This window comes from Dendrobium catenatum, unplaced genomic scaffold, assembly GCF_001605985.2.
Source record: "Dendrobium catenatum unplaced genomic scaffold, ASM160598v2 fragScaff_scaffold_1096, whole genome shotgun sequence".
NCBI lineage: Eukaryota > Viridiplantae > Streptophyta > Magnoliopsida > Asparagales > Orchidaceae > Dendrobium > Dendrobium catenatum.
This window is the reverse complement of record NW_021319558.1, coordinates 76183-97773: the sequence shown is the minus strand read 5'-3', so window position 1 is coordinate 97773 and position 21591 is coordinate 76183.

Here is a 21591-nt window from a genome sequence, read left to right as displayed (position 1 = left end):
GTAGAGTGCGTTTTCTTTTCCTTCTTCATTGTTTTGGGCCAATAATGCTCCGAGGGACTCTTATAGTGCAGCCGTATACAGTATAAAAGGCTTCCCCAGAATTGGCGCTGCTAGAATGGGCAGATTCAATAGGTATCTCTTGATACTATCAAACGCCTCCTGACATTCTACATCCCATTTGAAGCGGACGTCTTTTTTCATCAACTTCGAGAATGGTTGGCACATGCCCGACAGGTTCGATATGAATCTCCGAATAAAAGCCAGTAGTCCTTGCAGCGAGCGAAGTTGTCGAAGGTTCCTTGGTGGTGGCATCTCTGTGATCGCCTTAATTTTGTTGGGGTCGATCTCTATACTTCGATGACGAACAACATACCCCAAGAATTTGTCGGAGGAGACCCTAAAAGCACATTTGAGAGGATTCATCTTCAGATCAAACTTCCTGATTCTCTCAAATACAATTCTGAGATCTTTTAAGTGATCATTTCGTCCAAGACTTTTAACAATAAGGTCATCTATATAGCACTCGACCTTCTGATGTATCAAATCATCAAATATATGAGCCATCGTCGGCTGGTAGGTGGCACCAGCATTCTTCAGGCCAAAGGGCATAACAGTGTAGCAGAAAATGCCAATGGGCGTCCTGAATGATGTATGCTTTTCATCTTCATGAGTCATCTTGATCTGATTATAGCCTGATGATCCATCCATGAATGAGAACATGTCGTAGTTGAAAATGTTGTCCACTAGTAGTTCTGAATAGGGAGTGGAAAATTATTTTTTGGGTATGCCTTGTTGAAGTCCCGGAAGTCAATACAAACACGAATCTGTCCATTTTTCTTTTTTACAGGGACAATATTGGCAATCCAATCGGCATACTTTTCTTCTCGAATGAAGCCTGCATCAATAAGCTTCTTCGTCTCTGCAATCACCTATCCTTCAATCGAAACGGATTACGAAGATGCAATATTATATTATTTAAGATCCTTAAGGAAACGGATTAAAACTTTAAGAAGTTTTAAAATTAATTTGTAATGAGGTCTACATAAAGAGCATTAAATTATATAAGTATTATTTTTTTGAATTATTAATTATTTAGATCATAATGGATGGCCAATATAATTTAAGAGGAAATAAAATGGATGTCCAAGATTTGCTAGGGTAGGAAACTCAAACCCCTTTTATAATAGTAGTATAAATATAAATAGATATAGATGTTTTGTTCTTATTCATGCATTCTTATAGCCTCAAATATAAATTTTGCAGTAATCTTACTTCTGAATTGACTCTATTAATAAAGTTAAAAAAATTATATAAATTACTTCATAAAATAACTTTAATTGATGGTTATTCTTACAAATGATAAATTATACTGTACAATTATACAGTTTGCATACATGCACAAATGCACACGAGCACATGCACTTACGAAAGATAAAGTTAACTTTATATTTTAATCCTCTATTATTATTCTTATTTCTAAATGTGTTAGCCTACGCAATGAAATGAAAGAAATGTGTTAGCTTATGTAATGAATTAAATGAGGGCTCCGGATTATTAATAGAATTAAATGTGATTTTAGGTATTAATTAAATTCATGTGCTTTTAGAATATTTTTTTAAACATGAAGCATTAAAAAATTTGATTGATCTATATTAGTGAAGCTGAAAAAACATATGAGACATAACCACCATCACAAGTAAAAACAAAATACATTGGGAAAAATTTTATCTGAACGCAACTCTCAGCTATATTGTTTTATCTGAACGCAACTCTCTGCGATATTGTTGTCAATCAACACTTTAACAATTGAGATCCAATAACTTATGATATTACCACGGGATCTTCGCCTATGAAATTCCACCTCGAGCACCACCAAGCACAAAAAAATTATAAATACATGCTTTTAAGTAGGAAATTATTGATCAACGGACTATAGTTTTTAAACATAACTGTTATCATTAGTCATGAAAAATGCTTCTCACACCGCTTCATATAAATCATTACAATTATCACCATATAAATGATGATTTTATTTTCTCAGCTCACACCGCGTCACAAAATCATGTTAATGAACATAATAAATAAGATAATTTTATTTTAACATATTTAATGCGTCAAAATATAACCATTTCATTACTGGAACTTCAGAGAAAGCATATATTCTAGCTTTAATCAACCAAATGAGCCCTCAAGAGTATTCTTTGTTAAGAACTCAAAAGTAAATGATACTTCATCTGACATATGCACAAAATATTATAAAGTTTGCATAATTAATCAATCATGAAATAATTACATTGTGTAACTATCATGATAATTGAAGGGATTCAGAGCAGCTCATAGAGATGAAGGGAGGAGGGAGAGAGAGAGAGAGGAAGCGAGGGAGAAAATCACCATAACTGAGCTGTTTGGTAGCAGCTTCAGAGAAGGATTAACCAAAATCCTGCCAAATAGCAAAGATGAGATCTTTAAAACCAACAATATCTTAAATTCCATTTCTCGCTGGTTATCTTAAATCCCTGATTATGTAAAACCGTCATTAGATGGATTTTCTCGCTTCTCCGTCGTCTATGTTTCAAGAATTTTCGGGTCTCTAACACTAGGTTTAGAGGCTTTAAGAATTTGTGCAAGATTTAGCCTAAATTCTACCAAATAGACAAAATAACAACTTTAAATCCTACAAATCTTAAATCACGTTCCTTCTTCGTTCCTTCTTCGTTTTTCCTAATGGGATTTACGAGCAGAAGCGCATCAAAAGACAAAGATCGTTGCATCCTGTCAACACTTCCCATCTGACATCATCACAGAAGGCAAAGGACACGAAGCCACATATCAACGAAGAAATGGTGACCATGAAACGCAAACCCTAGCCAGGCCAAAGGCTCTAAAAAAATAAGCAACCTATACGAAGACGAATTATACATCCAATACCCATTTTCACTCTGATCATCATCAGGCCTAAGGATCATTACATAGCCAATACCCTTTTTTCTTAATGTTGCTCACCTTTTTTCCTTAACCGTAATAATAAATCATGTGAAAAAAATTAATTGGCCGAACAAATATTAAAACAATTTAAATTTATCGTCTGATTAACAATTAATTTTGAAATCCTTATATAAAAACTATGAATTAATTACTTTTTTATATTTAATTTATTTATTACTAAATGTTTACTATTTAACTATAATGATAATATATTATAAATATAATTTGATTAATATAACTTAGAATTACTATTTTTAAATAATTCAAATTTAATGTAGCAAAAATATAATAGTCATTAATTATAAAATTAACAAATAATTAAAAATGGTTATGTTTAATTAAGTTATTAGACTTAAATATTAAATGTTACTTTAAATTAATGAAATTATATATAATATAATTTTTTTAAAATTTATTTTTATTAACTCACTAATTTTCTAGTTAATAATTAATTATGACATTAATATTAATAAATGCTACTCAATAAATCTAACTAGAGTTAATAAAACTTTATAAATAGAAATTTATTCTACATTAGTTTAATAATATACCAATTCTTCATGATCTCAAATGACCTCATCCTTGCTAAGCTCCCTGAATACATCCTCAACTCTCCTCATAATTGAAAATCTCCGAATAGAAGAAATAGAAGTCATGCAATAGTGATTAGCAAGATCCATTGGACATTGTATTTAACAAAAAAAAAAAATCCAAAAGTTTTGTAGCTTGGAGAAAAAGAAAGAGAATATATGGAATATAACGGAAAATTTAAACACTAAAACTATTAAAGAGAAGATAATTTTTTACCACAACTGTCTATGAGAGAATCTGATGGAACAACCAAAAAATTTAAAAATGAAAGCAATTTAATATTATACACACTTCAATTTAATCAGGAAAACATAAAGACAAACATAACCACTTTTAAAATTTTTTGGTCAAACCAATTTCTTATTGATTACAATTTAAACGAAAGTCAAACAATCAAGATGTAATAATTAGGTAAATAATATTTCTTTTATGTTAAATTACTCCAACTAAAACAGCCAAAAGAAAAGTACTCCCAAAAGGGTAGTAAAAAGGCAAGAAGGCTGGAACACGAATAAGAAGAATTAGATGATAGCGAAATTTATGAAAAAAGAGTAGCAGAGAAGTTTTGCCTGCCAAATTGCAAATTGCGTAGCACATAAAAACACAAAGGGCTACATTCAAAAAAAAAAAAAAGAATTAGGCAACAATAAGAAGAAGACTCATATGATAGTGGGGATCAGGAAATATGTCAAATGTCAAAGCTTCCTACTAATAGCTACATATAATCCCCCAAGGTAATTACAGCTGCGGTTGCCTGAAAAGTTCCAGACCATCCAAAAATGCAGCTACGGTTGCCTGAGGCGGTCCAGACCATTCAATAATGCCACTTTACCATATGAAAGATAAAGATCTTACAATTTAAATTGGGATTTATATTATATTTAAGATTGAGAATGTTAAAATACATATGTGAAAAAATTAGTTAAGGAAACAATAATGATAAGGATAACAAACGCAATATCTTTCTCCCCTTTTTACAAAGAAAGATGTACAATACCACTTTGATAGAGAAAAGTCAGCAAATAGACGCACAGATTCAGCAATAATGCCTTAGAACGAAACACACGCACATGGAAGGAGGAGATGGATAGTGTGAGTTAGGAGTTATTTAGACATAATGCCTCTAGGCCAAGGATGCGGAAAAATATCATAGATATATTTTCTTTGGTAGACAGATGTATTGGGAAAATACCTGCCTGCAAAAGAATATTAGCCATATCCCTTTTAATATCGTTCAGTATCATATCCTTTTACATCCTAAAAATTTCCAATATTGCCATGAACGCTACCAGCAGATTGTGGCCAAGTAAAAGGTTAAAGAGAGAAGGATGACTTTTCCCTATAAATATCATCCATCCTCTAAATGACAATCAAAGCCCCATCATGAACACATAAATTCAACTAATAATTTCCTTGCAAAATGGAAGGATGGATCAGAGCATAATCCTTGTGTAAACCAATAACATTTCTCACTGAATTCATTTTTATTTCTAACTGCATCTAGTCAAATGGAGAAATGTAGCAAAATTTGTCATAATTCTAAACATCTCAAATTTCAAACAACCAAATGAACCTTATAAAGAATCCTTTATAAGAATTATATTTTTAATATCTTCAGCTGACACTTAAATACAAATTAAAATCAACTTAACAACACAGAATTTCATATGAAGTGTATTATAAGGCAGGGATGGGGATTTTCATCATGAAATTACAACAACAATTGGAAAGCTATGATGCACCGATACTTCTCCTCAAAGAGGCGTGCAGTGGCCGACACCGTATCCGACACGGCACTCGTCTGACACTCCTCCGACACGTGTCGGACACGCCGAAAACGTGTCCATTTAAAAAATATTAAATACAAATTGGACACGCGTGTCCGACATGCGTATCTTAAATATTTTATGAATTTTTTTAAATTAATTTCTTATATTTTGCGGGATTTAAAGTAAATTTCATATTTCCTATCCACAATACCAAATTAACGTCCGCACTTAATACCCAATCATCGAATATTCTCATTTTCATTTCTTTTTCACAGTGAAGGCATTTTCATCTCCTCTCTCAATGACTGATAAACGGCATCGACGTCTGACTCTCGACATCCTAATACTAATCATTTTAAGCACTAATTTTAGTTAAAAGACTTATTATTTTTAAAATTATACTTATTTAATTTTTAAACACTATTTTTTAACATAAAAACTATTATACCGTGTCCGTGTCTTATATTTTCAATAATTGACGTGTCCTGTGTCTGTGTCATATCCGTGTCACAGTGTCCATGTCTCTGCATCATAGTTGGAAAGGATCTGTACCCTCCCACAAAAACACAGAGAGGAAAATCACAGCCATTGCAATCATTATCATCACCACCTCTATGAAGCCAAAGAAGAAGAGCTTAGATCTTCTCTAAAGAATAACGATAACAAATAAACCATAGAGATAGAGAGCAAGCTCCAATTCTGATCTTCTGTAAGATTTTAACAGAAATAATATATTGAGTAAAGGCTTTAAGGCTTTACTTAGATCACATATAAAGTTGTGGGAATAATGGACAAAATTATTAGAGAAGAAGAAGATGAGAATCCTGAACCATATCAAGCACCACAACAGTCATTACAAGGAAGATTTATGTGAAGTATTCAATAGAGAATTTCTATGACTGTATCACATGCATGCTATGTTATCACCATAGGAAACATAGACATTTTCCATAAAAGCCATCTCGGCAACATCTTGAAGGTCTCACTTGTAATGCTTGGAGCTTCTCAGACATCCACAGCAGTCAAGGATTTCAATTGCAGCGATGTTGAGTACATAAACTTTCACTCAAAATAACTTTATAATCTTTGTAATCTAAATGATCTATTTTTCTTATAAGAAAATAATTAATCTGAATTTAACTGTATCCATTCTTATAAGTGATGAGAAGCTCCTCTCTTTTCCTAAATAAGATTTCAGCAATTACAAAATCATAAGCAAGAATAAAATCTAATATAATCCTAACCAACTTCATTAGTTGCTCCAAAATCATCACCATAAATGTTTTTAAAATCTACTCTAATAAAAACTCTTTCTTCAAGAGATACCATTGCATTAATCTTCTAAGAACAGTTAAAGAGAAAAACATTTAAATAATTTGAAATCCAACCTTGCAAACTGATTTGTGTATGCAAACATATATTTTATATAAATATACAAACATAAAAACTTATTTAGCATGGAAAATATCACAGTACCTTCCACAAACAGACCAGAACATGGAGCTCCTCCCGTAATACTGTAAAATCATCTGCTGCAAGACAAACCTGTGAGACCTCGTTCCCTTACTGTTCTTCTCTGACTTGGATTTTCCTCCCAGGATCGTCCGGGACGATATTGAGATCGTCCAGGCCGATCTGTACTGTTCAAAATACCGTCCTGAAAATAGTTCTGGGAACCGTCCAGGACGATCGATTTTGCGATCGGCCGGGACGATCAGCCTTATGATATAAGAAAATCAGCTCATTTTGAGGAGAGAGAAAATCATTTTTATTAAAAATCAGATATTTTGAAGAGAGAGAAAGAGAGGAAAAGTAAAGGAAATCTTGGGTTTAGGAGGCCGCGGAGCGCTTTTCGTCCGACGCAGCTGTTGGGAAAAGTGAAGATCTCATGGTAAGGACTCCAAATCCTATTTCTGTTTTCAGAGATATTGAGTTTTGACCAAGTTGTGCATTGTTTTGTGTTTTCGTAGTCAAATTTTGGACATTATTTCGATTTGACACAACTTTCACCGCACAACTTTTGGTATGTTATAGATATGACTATTGTACACGGTTTGAGTATTTTTTGCAACAATTTTATCGGTCGAAATTGATTCTACGCGATTTTTATTGAATAGAAAAATATCAGGACGTGATTTGATTTGGATTCTATAGAACAATAGTCTTGTATTGATGTCGTGGATATTCTATTGTAATTTGGAGAAATTTGGAATTTGTGCTTTTTGCAGGATTTTTGTGTAAATTTGATAGACTGTCGTTACTCTGCCTGATTTTCGTACGATTTCTGATTTGTCTGAAATTGATAGATTGAATTGATATGTGCATGACTATTGATATGATTGCTCTAGATTGCTTTAATATTGATTATTGCATTGATTATCGATTGATTATTGAATTGGTTTATTGAATTGACTATTGATACTGAAATACAAGTGGAACCTGATTGAACGTTGGTTGGAGATTGATTGACCTGTACAGGATGGTGGGCCGACGGGCTCTCCTTTAAATCATTGATCATTGATATAACGATTGGGAGTCATAAGGGGTTTATAGATATGCCGACGGGCGGCCGACGGGCAATAGAGTGACGACTCTTTTTATTGAAACCAACGTATGGATATCTACAACAGCAATATGGATTCTACAATAGCAACATAGCCAGTTGTTTGTACTTGTTCAGTATTATAGTATTGAAATGCATGTTTAATGTATTGACGTACGGATTTATTATTTTATTGATCTCTGCTTTATTGCTTTGATTGTATTTACTGTATCGTACGAATTCATAGATTTCGTTAATTGATCATTGAGCATGGATACTATTGATTATTGATTATTGGTATTGATAAGGATAGAAAGGACATAGATATTGTATAGATTCATTGATGCTATAGATATTAGTATTGCCTATAGATTGATTCTACATTGTATTGATTTGATTGCTATATTTGATTTATTGATAGGATAGATTGAGATTTATCGTATTGCTTTTCCGATTGATTTTATTGACTTAATAGTATAGATTTGATTTGATTTGGTTGATTGATTTGACGGACGGATTGACTGATTTAACAGATTGATTGATTTTCTTCTGTGTACGGATTTCTTTGAGATTAATGTGGATTGATTGAGCTTGGTTTATTGATTTGCCTGCTACTGCATTGACTGGTTTTATTGATTATGGAATTCCGTATTGCACAGATTCATTGACCATTGACTGATATTATTTGATTGACTGACATGCATATTGATAGCATCGCCGTGCTTTGATTTCAGTTATAGGTATTAGGTGACCTGCTGGGCTTTGTAAAGCTCATTATATGTGGTTGATATTTTCAGGTCAGGGCAAGGGAGCAGAAGATAGGAATTGATCCGGATCTTCAGGTTTTTGTCTTTTGATGATTTTGATTCTTTTGTACTCAGGATAGATTTCAGTACTGGTGATTGTAGTGTAGTTCCTGAGTATTGTACATGACCTTTTGAGATATGAATCGACTTGTATATTGATGTTTTAAATTTTATATAGATGTTGATAGACTGTTTAATTGAAGGTTTTAGATAACTCTGGTAAATTGTTAGAGAAATAGATTGACATTCTTTCCAAGTTAGATCTTGGGGCGTGACAAAACCTAAGCTGGACATTGTATGGCATCCAAAACCCAAGAAGACTATATTCCAAGAAGGAAGATGATGACGAAGAAAGAGATGAGGAGATAAGGATTTAGTGAGCGAAGATAAAAAAAGGATCAATGAAATAACAAAAAGTAAAGAAGCCTTTTTATAACATTATGCATGAAATCCCCCTAGTGATAAGGTAGGAATGGGCAACCTAAAGGTTCCGGCCACCATGAAATGACACAACATCACCATTAAAAACAAGAGAGTGCATGATAATTTATATTCCATAGTTGACAGGCATGGTCAATGGCTTGCAACTTAATCACATCATCGCCAGCAAAGATTCTTCGTTCATAAACAAAAAAACAGCAACATGCAACTGCATGTTATTTGTACGACACAAGTCTCACTAATTGTCACATAAATAACCACTCCCAACTGCATTTCAAGGTGAAGATGGGCAACTCATATAAATTTGCTCACTCAAAAAGATTTTGCACCTCCATGCAATTTCCCTTTACTCTTTATCTTAGAGAAAGGTTGCAAGCTTTACCTTCATGCATAAATATTATAATAAAATCCGATACCCTCAAGCTTATAAAGTGATGGCTATCAATTATAAAAAATTAGACAATTATCCTCAAACTTATAAGAAAAAAAGGCAACATTCCCATGGTAATTCATGAAATAAGACAAGTGTAGCAGCTTTCAAGTAATGATTGTAAATAAATCCCATGGTAATGGTATGTATGGTTGCCTGAGAAGCTCAGACCATCGAAACATACAACATCATTTCCATAGAAAATAGAGATAAAGCTGAGTATTAGGATTTCCATTTATAAAAAATAAATAATTTCCCTTATAAGGAAATATCATTTTCTCCTTCTTCATAATGATATATTATGATATTACACCTCGTCAAGCATCATCTTTACTCAAAGAACAATAATACTAGAACATATGGACAAAAAATTTATAGGAAATTCCATATAAGAGGGTTTATGGATCACCTCATCATGTTCATAGAAGCCCGATTTCAGCTATAATGAAAAAGATAAATTTCATCCACACAAAACCTTTATATTGCAAAGCAACCCAGAACAAAAAAGCACAAGATTTCTTTGAAAGAAAATTGTGCATTAAAAGAGAATTGTGTTGTGACACTAGCCTATCCTTCATGAGAGAAAACCCACCACTAGTTTTTATTTGGTTGGAGTATTTTATTTCAGAAAAGATCAGCAATAACTTAATTCCCAGAGAGGAAGCATGGTCCTTAGAATAATTTACCTCAATTCAATTCTCAACCCTATCATGTTAATGAAATTGATAGGATGCTGTGGAAATTTTCCGCATCAACCAGAAAAAAAAAGGGCTATAACTAAAGCAAGATAAGATTTTACATGATATGATGTATTTCTGCTTATAGGTAAATTCTCTATAATCTAACTTAGAGGAACTATTTGTAAAATGTATTGTATAAGATAGTTAAACAATCAGTCATATTGTGAGGATTTCTTCTGTGTTGTCAATCTCATGCATTAATGAATTAACAACACCAACAACAACATTATTAGAAATGTAGAGGTAGACCAAAAAATTCATGTAGCCGACCTCACTTAGCGGGACAAAGGCTTGATGTTGTTGTTGTTGTATTGATCAATTATTAAAAAGAGAGAGAGAGAGAGAGAATTGCCAAATGTAGCCAAAAAAGTGAAAATTGAGACCATAGTTACAAAACAAGAAAATAATATAAACGCCAGAAATTGGCTTGGATGAAAATCACCTAAATTTATTAAATAAAAGAACTGAATTAAAACTACATATTTAATTGATCAAATGAATTTTGACAGGTTGCCAACAATGCAACGACTGTCAAGAACAATACACCTAAAAACCAATAGGAATGAAAAGAAAAAAAAAAAAAAACATAAAGGGTGACTTAAGTAGAGACAGTGCACAATGCCTTTAATTTTCATGAATTCTCAAATTTTCGTGAGAATTGCCATATTATTGCTGGAACAAAACTGAGAATATGCATAAATTACCAGCATTTACGATCTAATCTCTTCAGGCTTGGCATTTACATTGGCCTGCCGTATCAAAGTTTCATCTTGAAACAACATGGTAAATAGATCAAAAAAAGGGTGTTTATTACAGTTTTTTTAACAATTCATCCTTTTTATACTTTTGTTTAACCACAATTTCTTTATGTTTCTTTTAAGAAAGTGAGAAAAAACTTCACACATCATATCTATTAAGATGTGGTAACTGTCAAATAATTGATGCCCACTTATTTTGAAGTTAGGAATTATTTAGACATAATGCCAAGGATGCGGAAAAAATATCTGCCTGCGCAAAAATATTGGCCATATCCTTTTAATATCGTTCAATATCATATCCTTTTACATCCTAAAAATTTCCATTATTGCCAAGAACGCAACCAGCAGATTGTGGCCAATTAACATGTTAAAGAGAAAAAGCTGACTTTTCCCTACCAATATCATCCATCCTCTAAATGCCAATCAAAGCCCCATCATGTAGACAGAAATTCGACTAATAATTTCCTTGCAAAATGGAAGGATGGATCAGAGCATCATCCAGGTGTAAACCAATAACATTTCTCACTCAATTCAATTTTAGTTCTAACTGCATCTGGTCAAATGGAGAAATCTAGCAAAATTTCAAACAACCATGAACCACATAAAGAATCCTTTATAAGAATTATATTTTTAATATCTTCTGCTCACATTTAAATACAAATTAAAATCAAATTAACAACACAGAATTTCATATGAAGTGTATTATAAGGTAGGGATGAGGATTTTCATCATGAAATAACAATAGAAAATGGAAAAGATATGCGAGAAAAATCACATCCATTGTAATGACTACATGGGTATGTTCACTTTCACAATCATTATCATCACCGCCTCTATGAAGCCAAAGAAGAAGAGCATAGATCTTCTCTAAAGAATAACCATAACTAATACACCATAGAGAAAGTAGAGAGCAAGTTTCAATTCTGATCTTCTGTAAGATTTTAACAAAAAAAATACATTGAGTAGAGGCTTTAAGGCTTTACTTAGATGACATATAATGTTGTGGGAATAATCAAGAAAATTATTAGAGAAGAAGATGTGAATCTTGAACCATATCAAACACCATAGCAGTCATTACAAGGAAGATTTATGTGAAGTATTCAACAGAGAATTTCTATGCCTGTATCACAGGCATGCTAAGTCATCACCATAGGAAACATAGACATATTCCATAAAAACCATCTCGACGACATCTTGGTGGTCTCACTTGTAAATCCTGAAGCTTCTCAGATATCAACAGCAGTCAGGGATTTCGATTGCAATAATGTTGAGTACATAAACTTTCACTTAAAATAACTTTATAATCCTAACAATCTACATGATTTATTTTTCCTATAAGAAAATAATTAATCTGAATTAATTGTATCCATTCTTATAAGTGATGAGAAGCTCCTCTCTTTTCTTAAATAAGATGTAAGCAATTACAAAATCATAAGCCAGAATAAAATCTAATATAGTCCTAAGCAACTTCATTAGTTGCTCCAAAATCATCACCATAAATGTTTTTAAAATCTACTCAAATAAAAACTCTTTATTCAAGATATACCATTGTATTAATCCTCTAAGAACAGTTAAAGAGAAAAACATTTAAATAATTTGAAATCCAACCTTGCAAACTGATTTGTGTATGCAAACATGTATGTCTATATAAATATACATACATAAAAACTTATTTAGCATGGAAAACAGTGTGTCAAGAGGACAAAAAAAATCGAAGTTAGAATGTGTCTACATATTGTGAGAGAGAAACTCTTTAAATGGAAAAATTATCAAAGCATCTTCAATGGTCAGCAAGGCCAGGGATTTGTCCTAACACCTCCAAATCATATTACTGCAAATACTTTGTGCATCGAGTGAGCAAAAAATGCAGCATTGAGAGAGCTAACATCAACATTCAGTCGGAATTAACCGACAATATTAAAATGAAAAAAAAAAGAAGGAAAATATGGTTTGTTTTGGAATAATTGAAGACTCTAAGCATGAAAGAAAAGTGAAAACTAATGAAGTTGATAGTTCTTCACAATACTTTGAGCAATAAAGAAGAAAGCAAAATAATAAAAAACCTATAATGCTTAAAATTATTATAAATTATCAGCTCTAAAAAATACAATTGTATTACACATATGTGAATTCACCGAAAGGGAAAACCATCATAAAAGCAAAAAAATATAAACAAATTTGGATGACCATCTCGTTATCCCAACACCGCTCTTGTTGAGGATTGAACTTGCAAGGGTGTTTACATGCGTGAGAGGGAGGAGGACACATCTAATAATTTATTTGAATTTTTCATGTATTGAATATATGCTTCTTATTTGTGTAGCCTTACAAAGTTAAGACCATGTTATTTGAATTCATGAAAATAAATAACATATTTTAGGAAAAAAATGAAATTAACTATGGGGCTGTTTGGTTACCTGAAAAAGAAATGCAATGTAAGATAAATGTACTGTATTCCGATTACATTGAGACTGTTTGATTGTCTGCAAAATAAATGTAGGAGAACTGTTTCCCTTGTTTGGTTAGGTAGAACCAGAGTAAAGTAAAAGCGATTTTTTTTTATAATAATTTGAAAGAAATCATGCTTTCATAAACACTTTTTTTACCAACGTATCTCTATCAAACGAATTCCCAAGGACATGATCATCGAATGGGATCCTATAGAAGAGATTCTATCATCCAGAATCCAAATTTGAATGCCATGTGATTTTCAAAGATTATATAGTCAGCAAATTCTTTGCTTTACGAAAATAATTAATAGTATCTAACGTTCATTTACCATTTTAAGGAGGAATTATAATCATTTTTTTGGCATTTATTGTAAAACATAACACTGTTGCAACCTAAATTATGTCTCTCAGCTCCGAAGTACCAAGGAAAAGTAAGAAATTATGCGTATAATATTGCAAGCTATACATGACAAAAAATACTTGAAGAGAAGCATGTTTTCATCACTTCCTCTTACATACCAAATTTATCAATAACATAAAGTTTCAACATTTAACGGAATTAAGTTCTGGGGTAAATTTTGCGAAGGCAGATGCGTTTGTAGATAAGACACTACCCAGAGATTTCGCCCTCATTTTGCGAGGACTTTATGATCTGAGTTCTAGTTTCCTATAGGTGCAATTCCCTATAGTTAATTACCCCTTCCGATAACGAGAGAGAACTTTCTATTAAGGCTAGTCGTCAGTCAGATACGTAGAGATATGTAGTATCTAGCATATAGTGGCAGCAATGAACTTTGGGAATTTGAAGAATTAGTATTTAAAACTGGAAATTTCACCATCTTGCACTTAAAGAGGATGGTGGGGGAATGGATGATGGACACGATCAAGATCCTATAGTTCCGTTATCCTGGGCCATCGTAGTCCCTGGTCTACTTAGTCAGAGGAGGTAGTCGACCAAACCTAACAGAAGGATCCTTGTCGACAGCCATGGGTTGCTTCGTCCAAGGGGACCTTGTAGACCTGGATTGGATATTTGCCTAAGGGGATAAATTTGAATCCACCTTAGCTAACAGAGGGCTTTATGCTCTATCGATCATATACTATTGATTCATATCTCAAGAATTTGATGCCACTAAGGAGCGTATTGGCTCTGACCATAACCGATATTTCGTGATGCCATTTTGCGACAAAACCAACCGGTTCAAAGGGCCCCGGATCATAACCGTTTATCCTACGGTGCCATTTGAAGGCAAAACCATCGGTTAGAGGACACATATGACGTCCTTATTGGCAGGAGATTGTTTGAGGATGGATCCTAGTGATATTTTCGACTATGCATTTGGCTCTAAGTGACCTAAAGTTATATTTGAATTTGTCCACCCAGCAAACTCTTGCGGAGGGTTGATGAATTTTGTTTTAAGTGATTGATGGATTTTATTTCAATTTTAAATATGTTGGAATTTGGGATGATTTTGGAGTTTTTTGGATTTTTTTGTATTTGAGTGGCATTTTGGATCATTTGAAATGGACCCCTCAAGTTGAGATTTGTATTTAACGCGGCAATCATTAGGATATTTTGGATCATTTCCATTCGTGGCTTGAACCTTGTCGACCCTATCAACTTACTGATAGGGGATCGGATTTCATAAACTTTGTGTCTTTTGTTAGTGAATTCATATTGTTATAGGCCTTGAAAGCCTAATATGAATGTATTAAAACAAATACACCGGTTGCCACAGCCGTATATTTGTTTGAAGGTTCGAACCCTGTCGACCCGTATTGATCAACATAGAAGGATCGGGTTCGAACTTCAATTCACTTATCGACCCGCGAAGCATCCCTAGGCATCACGTGTGTACCAATAACACGCTCGTCGGGGCCCATGCGGGTGTTTGGAGGCATTTTGTAATCATTTACTGAATCTTGTCGTCTCCTACCTACCTGGTTAGAAGGATCAGGTTCAATTTATTGACCCGCACGGCATCCTTAGACGTCACTTGTATACTAATAACACGCTCGTCGGGGCCCATGCTGGTTTTGATTGTATACCCCCTTTTGGTGCACGTATGTGTATATAATTTATACTGCATGTGCAGGGATATTTTTTCATATTTTGGTTGTGCGGATAATTGATGTTTGGATGCACAACATTTCATTTGAGAGCCTATACATGCCTTCTGTCATCTAGTACAAGTGTTACAGATCCAATGGCGGATTATCTAAATGTCATGAGACATCTCATCATCTTAATGTTAACTCCCTTTTTCTTATTCACCAGGGAAGTTTTTCTGGACTTTGAAATCAGTGACCGCTGCCTTGAAAAGAACTCTTTTCAGGATCATTAGCATATTATTTTTTATGCAAGTACCGTCTTCTTCTTAAGTGCAGGATCAAGTAGAAATTCTGGAACACCAGAAAGTTTGGATCTAATTTGTTTAAATACTTCTTCCATTCTGCTAGGAGGTGTCCTTTTCCATACACTGAATTGCCCTTGTAACCGACGTACTCATAGATATTGGTCACCATTGTCGTAGATGAAATCTATACTTGTGCCCACAAAGGTTCGTTGTACCTACAATATATCCATTGTTGTTATCCACAAGTACCTTGTGCTCATTTGTAGGGACCCATTATATCCACTACGACCTCCTGGAAGTGTTCGTAGAGGAGCCATTGTTACATACATTGTACCCACCTTTCACCAATCTTAGGTGGGTTTATGTTTGTACTTGCTCTTAGGGGCGTGTCCTCCACTATTAAGCGCCAGTATTGCCCTCTCAATCTACGGACCAGCTTGTAAGGAGCATCATTTGTTGTGTATTGTTGCTATGACTATTGATAAGTCATTATGTGCATTCCTCTTTACTGATTTCAATACATGTGGGGAACCAATGAATCTCCTTGCATATCACTTATGTTTGAGGGTCTTCCACAGTACATTGTGGGCACTTGCATTTGATGTGTATTATATATCTACAATTGTAAGAGGGTGATGTATATGGCTGCCATTGAAGGGTTGTTGACTACGGGATTGAATACAATGGCATTTGTGATATCACTAAGAGTTTGTATTATTGCTTGTGAGTGAACCAACATTTCACTTATATTTGGGATTTTAATGAATGACCTTCATTCATTCATTAACCTCTATTTGCATAATCAAACTTAATGATTGATATTCAGATAATTATGAATCCATTAAATTTGATTATCTAATTATGATTCAAATCCGGATTCATATCTTCTATGCTTTATTCGAATTAAGTCCCGGTGTTCAAATTCTTCTGAAGCCCAACTCAAGTTCTTGCTTGAGTTCAAATCTTTGAATCATGTTTGATGTGCAAATCAAGTCCAAGCTTACAAGTTTCAAGCTTACAAGTCCAAGCTTGCAAGTTCTCTTGCTTACGTTCAAATAGTTCAAGTCCTTGCTCACATCATTTGAGTTTCAAATGCAAGTTCAAGTTCAAATGCACAAATTCAAGTGCCCAAGCTCACAGGCCCCTTGCTTTCAATCCGGTTCAAGTTTATAAGTCTCTTGTGGTCCAAACTCAAGCTTTTGCTCGAGTTTGAATGTTCATTTGGAATTCAATTCTGATTCAAGTTTGAGTCCAATTTCATTGTCTTTTGTTACAAATCTAGACTCATGTTCAATTCTATTTAAATTTGAGTTCATTTTTTTTGGGACATTATTTGAATGTTCATTTGTCTTTTGTTACAAATCTAGACTCTAGAGAAAAATATGGAATCAACCTCACCTCTTCTAGCACCTGGGGCTTTAGCCTTCTTAGGCTTATCAGAGTGGCTCTTTGACATGGATAAGTTCAGTTTCTCAAACTTAGCCACTCTATTTAACAAATTTTGAAATGTGGTAATCGTAGCCATGCATAGGAAGGGTTGTATTTTATCGTCAATGTTTCCCATTAATAACTGCACAGCATGTTCTTCTTCGAGCTGCTGCTCATATTTATTGCTCAGGTTGCACCAGCGAGTGATATATTTTGTCACTAATTCATCTCTTCTTTTCTTCAAAGCGAGGTCAGCGATTGTTATCTTTTCAATTACACTAACAAATCTCTTTACAAACATAATTTTTAATTCTGCGAAAGTCTTCACAGAATCATTTGACAGTTCTGCATACCATTCGCACACCACTCACAAACACCACTCACAAATAGTTCATACATGCGCACACCACTCACAAACACCCATAGGCATGCACTCAGACTTACTAGCCGCCATATAAATCACACATACAAGTGTTCAAACAAACATACATACAACACACTTAAATAACCATGCATATTTCGCATATATTCACATGCATTTAAAGATCACACTTACATACATGCACATTGTGAACCCTAAAATATCTCTAATCATATATAATACTAATATTGTACGTTATAAATTCTCCCATTTTTACCCTAGGGTAGCACACTTTGGCAGTGAAGAGGGGTTGGCGTGGCGATGGACTCACATATCTACATCTAAACACATCATATGCACAAGCATTCAATTCAAACACAAACAAATATATATGACATTCACACACCCACCAAACACAAGCACCAATGTGATTACTCTTATGCTTACCAACCGAACATTAACCCACATGCATAAATAAAATTCACATAGTTCATACATATAACTATTTAAACACCCAAATTCATACAAAATATGCACAATCGCATAAATCACACAAACATGCACAAGAGTACACCATAACAACTCACACATGCTATTTCAAAGATTGTAAATAAATGAACATTGGTTGCTAATGAATCTGAAAAAAAAAAAATTGTTTCACTTTAAATTTTGGTGTGTAACACTAACCAAGCACAAACCCGCAAACATAAAGTCAGAGTTCACATAATAAGAATAAATAAGTATTTAAAAACATATGGAACCAATACACACGCTGACCTTGATCACTCAAAACACACACGTCAATATGCCGCATATATATAAATAGTTCAAGCAATTCCCACACCTTTAATAAGCACATACAATTCAAAAACACGCAAATTCCACATAGACACACCATACATTCATATGTTAATTACACCTAACAAATTGAATTCATCCACTAATCAAGCTCAATCATTTAATAAATCATATTTAAATAATAATTTCAATTTATACTTATTATTTTTGGATTAAGACATCACAAGCATGAGCACATATCGTTCACACACAAATACACAATTAATACATATAAAACATTTACTTATGATATACATAAACATACAAAATAAGCATTCAAGAGAGTTGCCCTCATGCAAACAGTTCACACATGCGCACACCACTCACAAACACCCATAGGCACGCACTCACACTTGCTAGCAGCCATACAAAAACCTGCATGCCAAGATAGAGTTCATAGAGATAGCACATACAAGTGTTTAAACAGACAGACATACAACACACTTAAAAAATCATGTATAGTTCACACATATTCACCTGCATTTAAAGATCACACGTACTTACATACACATTGTAAATACTAAAATAACTCTAATCATGTATAATACTAACATCGTCCTTATAAATTCTCCCATTTTTGCCGTTGGGTAGCATGCTTTGGCAGTGAAGAGGGGTTGGCGTGGCGATGAACTCACATATATATCTAAACACATAGCATAGCAAAAGCATGCAATTCAAACACAAACAAACGTGTATGACATTCACACACTCACCAAATGCAAGCACCCATGTGATTACCCTTGTGCTTACCAACCGAACATTAACCCAAATGCATAAATAGAGTTCACATTGTTCACACATATAACTATGTAAACACCTAAACTCATACAAAATATGCACAAGGGCATAAATCACTCAAACATGCACATGAGTATATCATACACATAGAAAGTTTAGATAACTCACACACAAGAAGGATTCATAGAATTTAGACACTCTCAATTCAAACATATATCAATACAAATTGAAAGTGCACATGCACACGAACACACTCATATGTTAATGACACCCAATTAAAAGGAATTTTCATTAACCATGCACAATTAGTTTATTAATTATACTTATTTGACTAAATCATTGAGAATTTTTTGATTATTCATTACAGTATTGTATTTTTAGTCAATACACATAACAAATATGAGAAAAACACTCACACAATAACACAACATCTAAATGCTTTTCGGGTCAGCATATACCACACAATTCACAAACGAATGCACTATCCATTCACATTTATAAACATAGTTGAAACACAAATAAGAATGCACGAAGGCCAAACTCGCACACACATCTATACATGCACGTACCACCAAAGCACTCATGCAAACAAACTCGTGCCCACTAGCCATACAAAAGATTTCACATAGTTCACACATACAAAGAGTTTAAACACATGCAAGCAAATGACACATGCAAAAGGACATGAATTACAAAAAACACACATAATACAACACACGAACATAGAGAGTTCACAAAATTCACAAACAATCACACAAATAAAGAGTTTATACATTTAAACAAGCATGTACACTTCAAACATACATGCACAAATATATCAAAAACACCTATCAAAATTTATTTATCATTTAATCAAGCTTAATAAGTGTGTTAATCATACTTAATTAGCACTATTATTGTCACACTTCATGATCTATATTGAAAGAATTACATTTTTCTTCCATTTTAACAATTTAACTAGAGCTTACTAATGAATATCAGGAAAAAAAATATGATTACATTTTTGTCATGTCCAGAATCTCATATCATAGGATCCTTACTCTTTCCTGAAAATATATAAAATCATGTAATGAGCACATATCTCAGCAAGTAACTAAAATCTTACCACTGAAATCAATACAAGAAAAAAGAGAACAATATGCTATAAATCATCTAAGGAAATATATACATCAATGTCTATATTGATTATCTGTATCAATTTATCATTCTATATCGCATCACATCTCAATTTATTATATTATCAGCCACAATATCAGTAACAATTAACAGTATCAATGCTAGTAACAACATTAGTATTATGATCAATAATGTTAAATAATGTTAATGATAGTTAACAATATTAGTGATAGTTACAATATCAGTACAGTGTTCGTAATAGTGTCGGTATCAGTATTCAGATATTTAATGAGTGTATCTTAAGGGATTAATAAAAATTTACAAAATACAATTAACAAACAAAACAGTATATACAATTCACATATATATGCACAATAATTTTTATTCAAACTAAAATTAATTTATACTACTATCATATAATTATTCTTATCCTAAGTACATATAAAGTTCACACAGTCATGCAAAATATACGAATACAAACAAGCGCAAACACTCATGCAAAATAGAGAAATTTAATATTTTGTTCTTAAATTATAGACGAATTAAAAATAAAAATTTATCTATATTTCATAAAATATTAATACTATTTATTCTAGTTTTATGAATAGGACAAAGGGTTATGTCAAGGTAATCTTTATCACGTGGACTTTATAATAGGTACAATCACTTTTTCTAAATGCACATAAAGTTCACAAACTCGTGTAAAGCATACAAATGCACATAACCTAAGAAAATTAATTATTTAAACACCAAACATAAATAATTTTGATGGGTTTAAATTTATGAAGCTAAGAAAATAACTTCAATTATTTGTTAATGATATCCTTGAATGATAATTTTTTTGATAAATAAAAATATATATAATGTTATTTAACTCAAGCAATTACATACAATTTACATATAAATGTACACACACAAAAGCACATAAACTCATGCAAAATGGAGTTAATTTATAATACCCTTCTAGAAATATTTTTATCCTAAATGCACATAAAGTTCAAACATTCATGTAAAACATACACATGCATACAACCACACAAACTAGCACAAAATAGAAAAATTTTATATTTTGCTCTTAAATTTTATAATAATTTTAAAAAATACAATTCATCTAAAAAATGGATTTCATAAAAAATTAATAACAGTTTTTGTTTAACTTTTTTTATAATATTTTATCACATTGATTTTATACTACTATTCTACAATTACTTTTACTATAAATACACATAAAATTTACACACT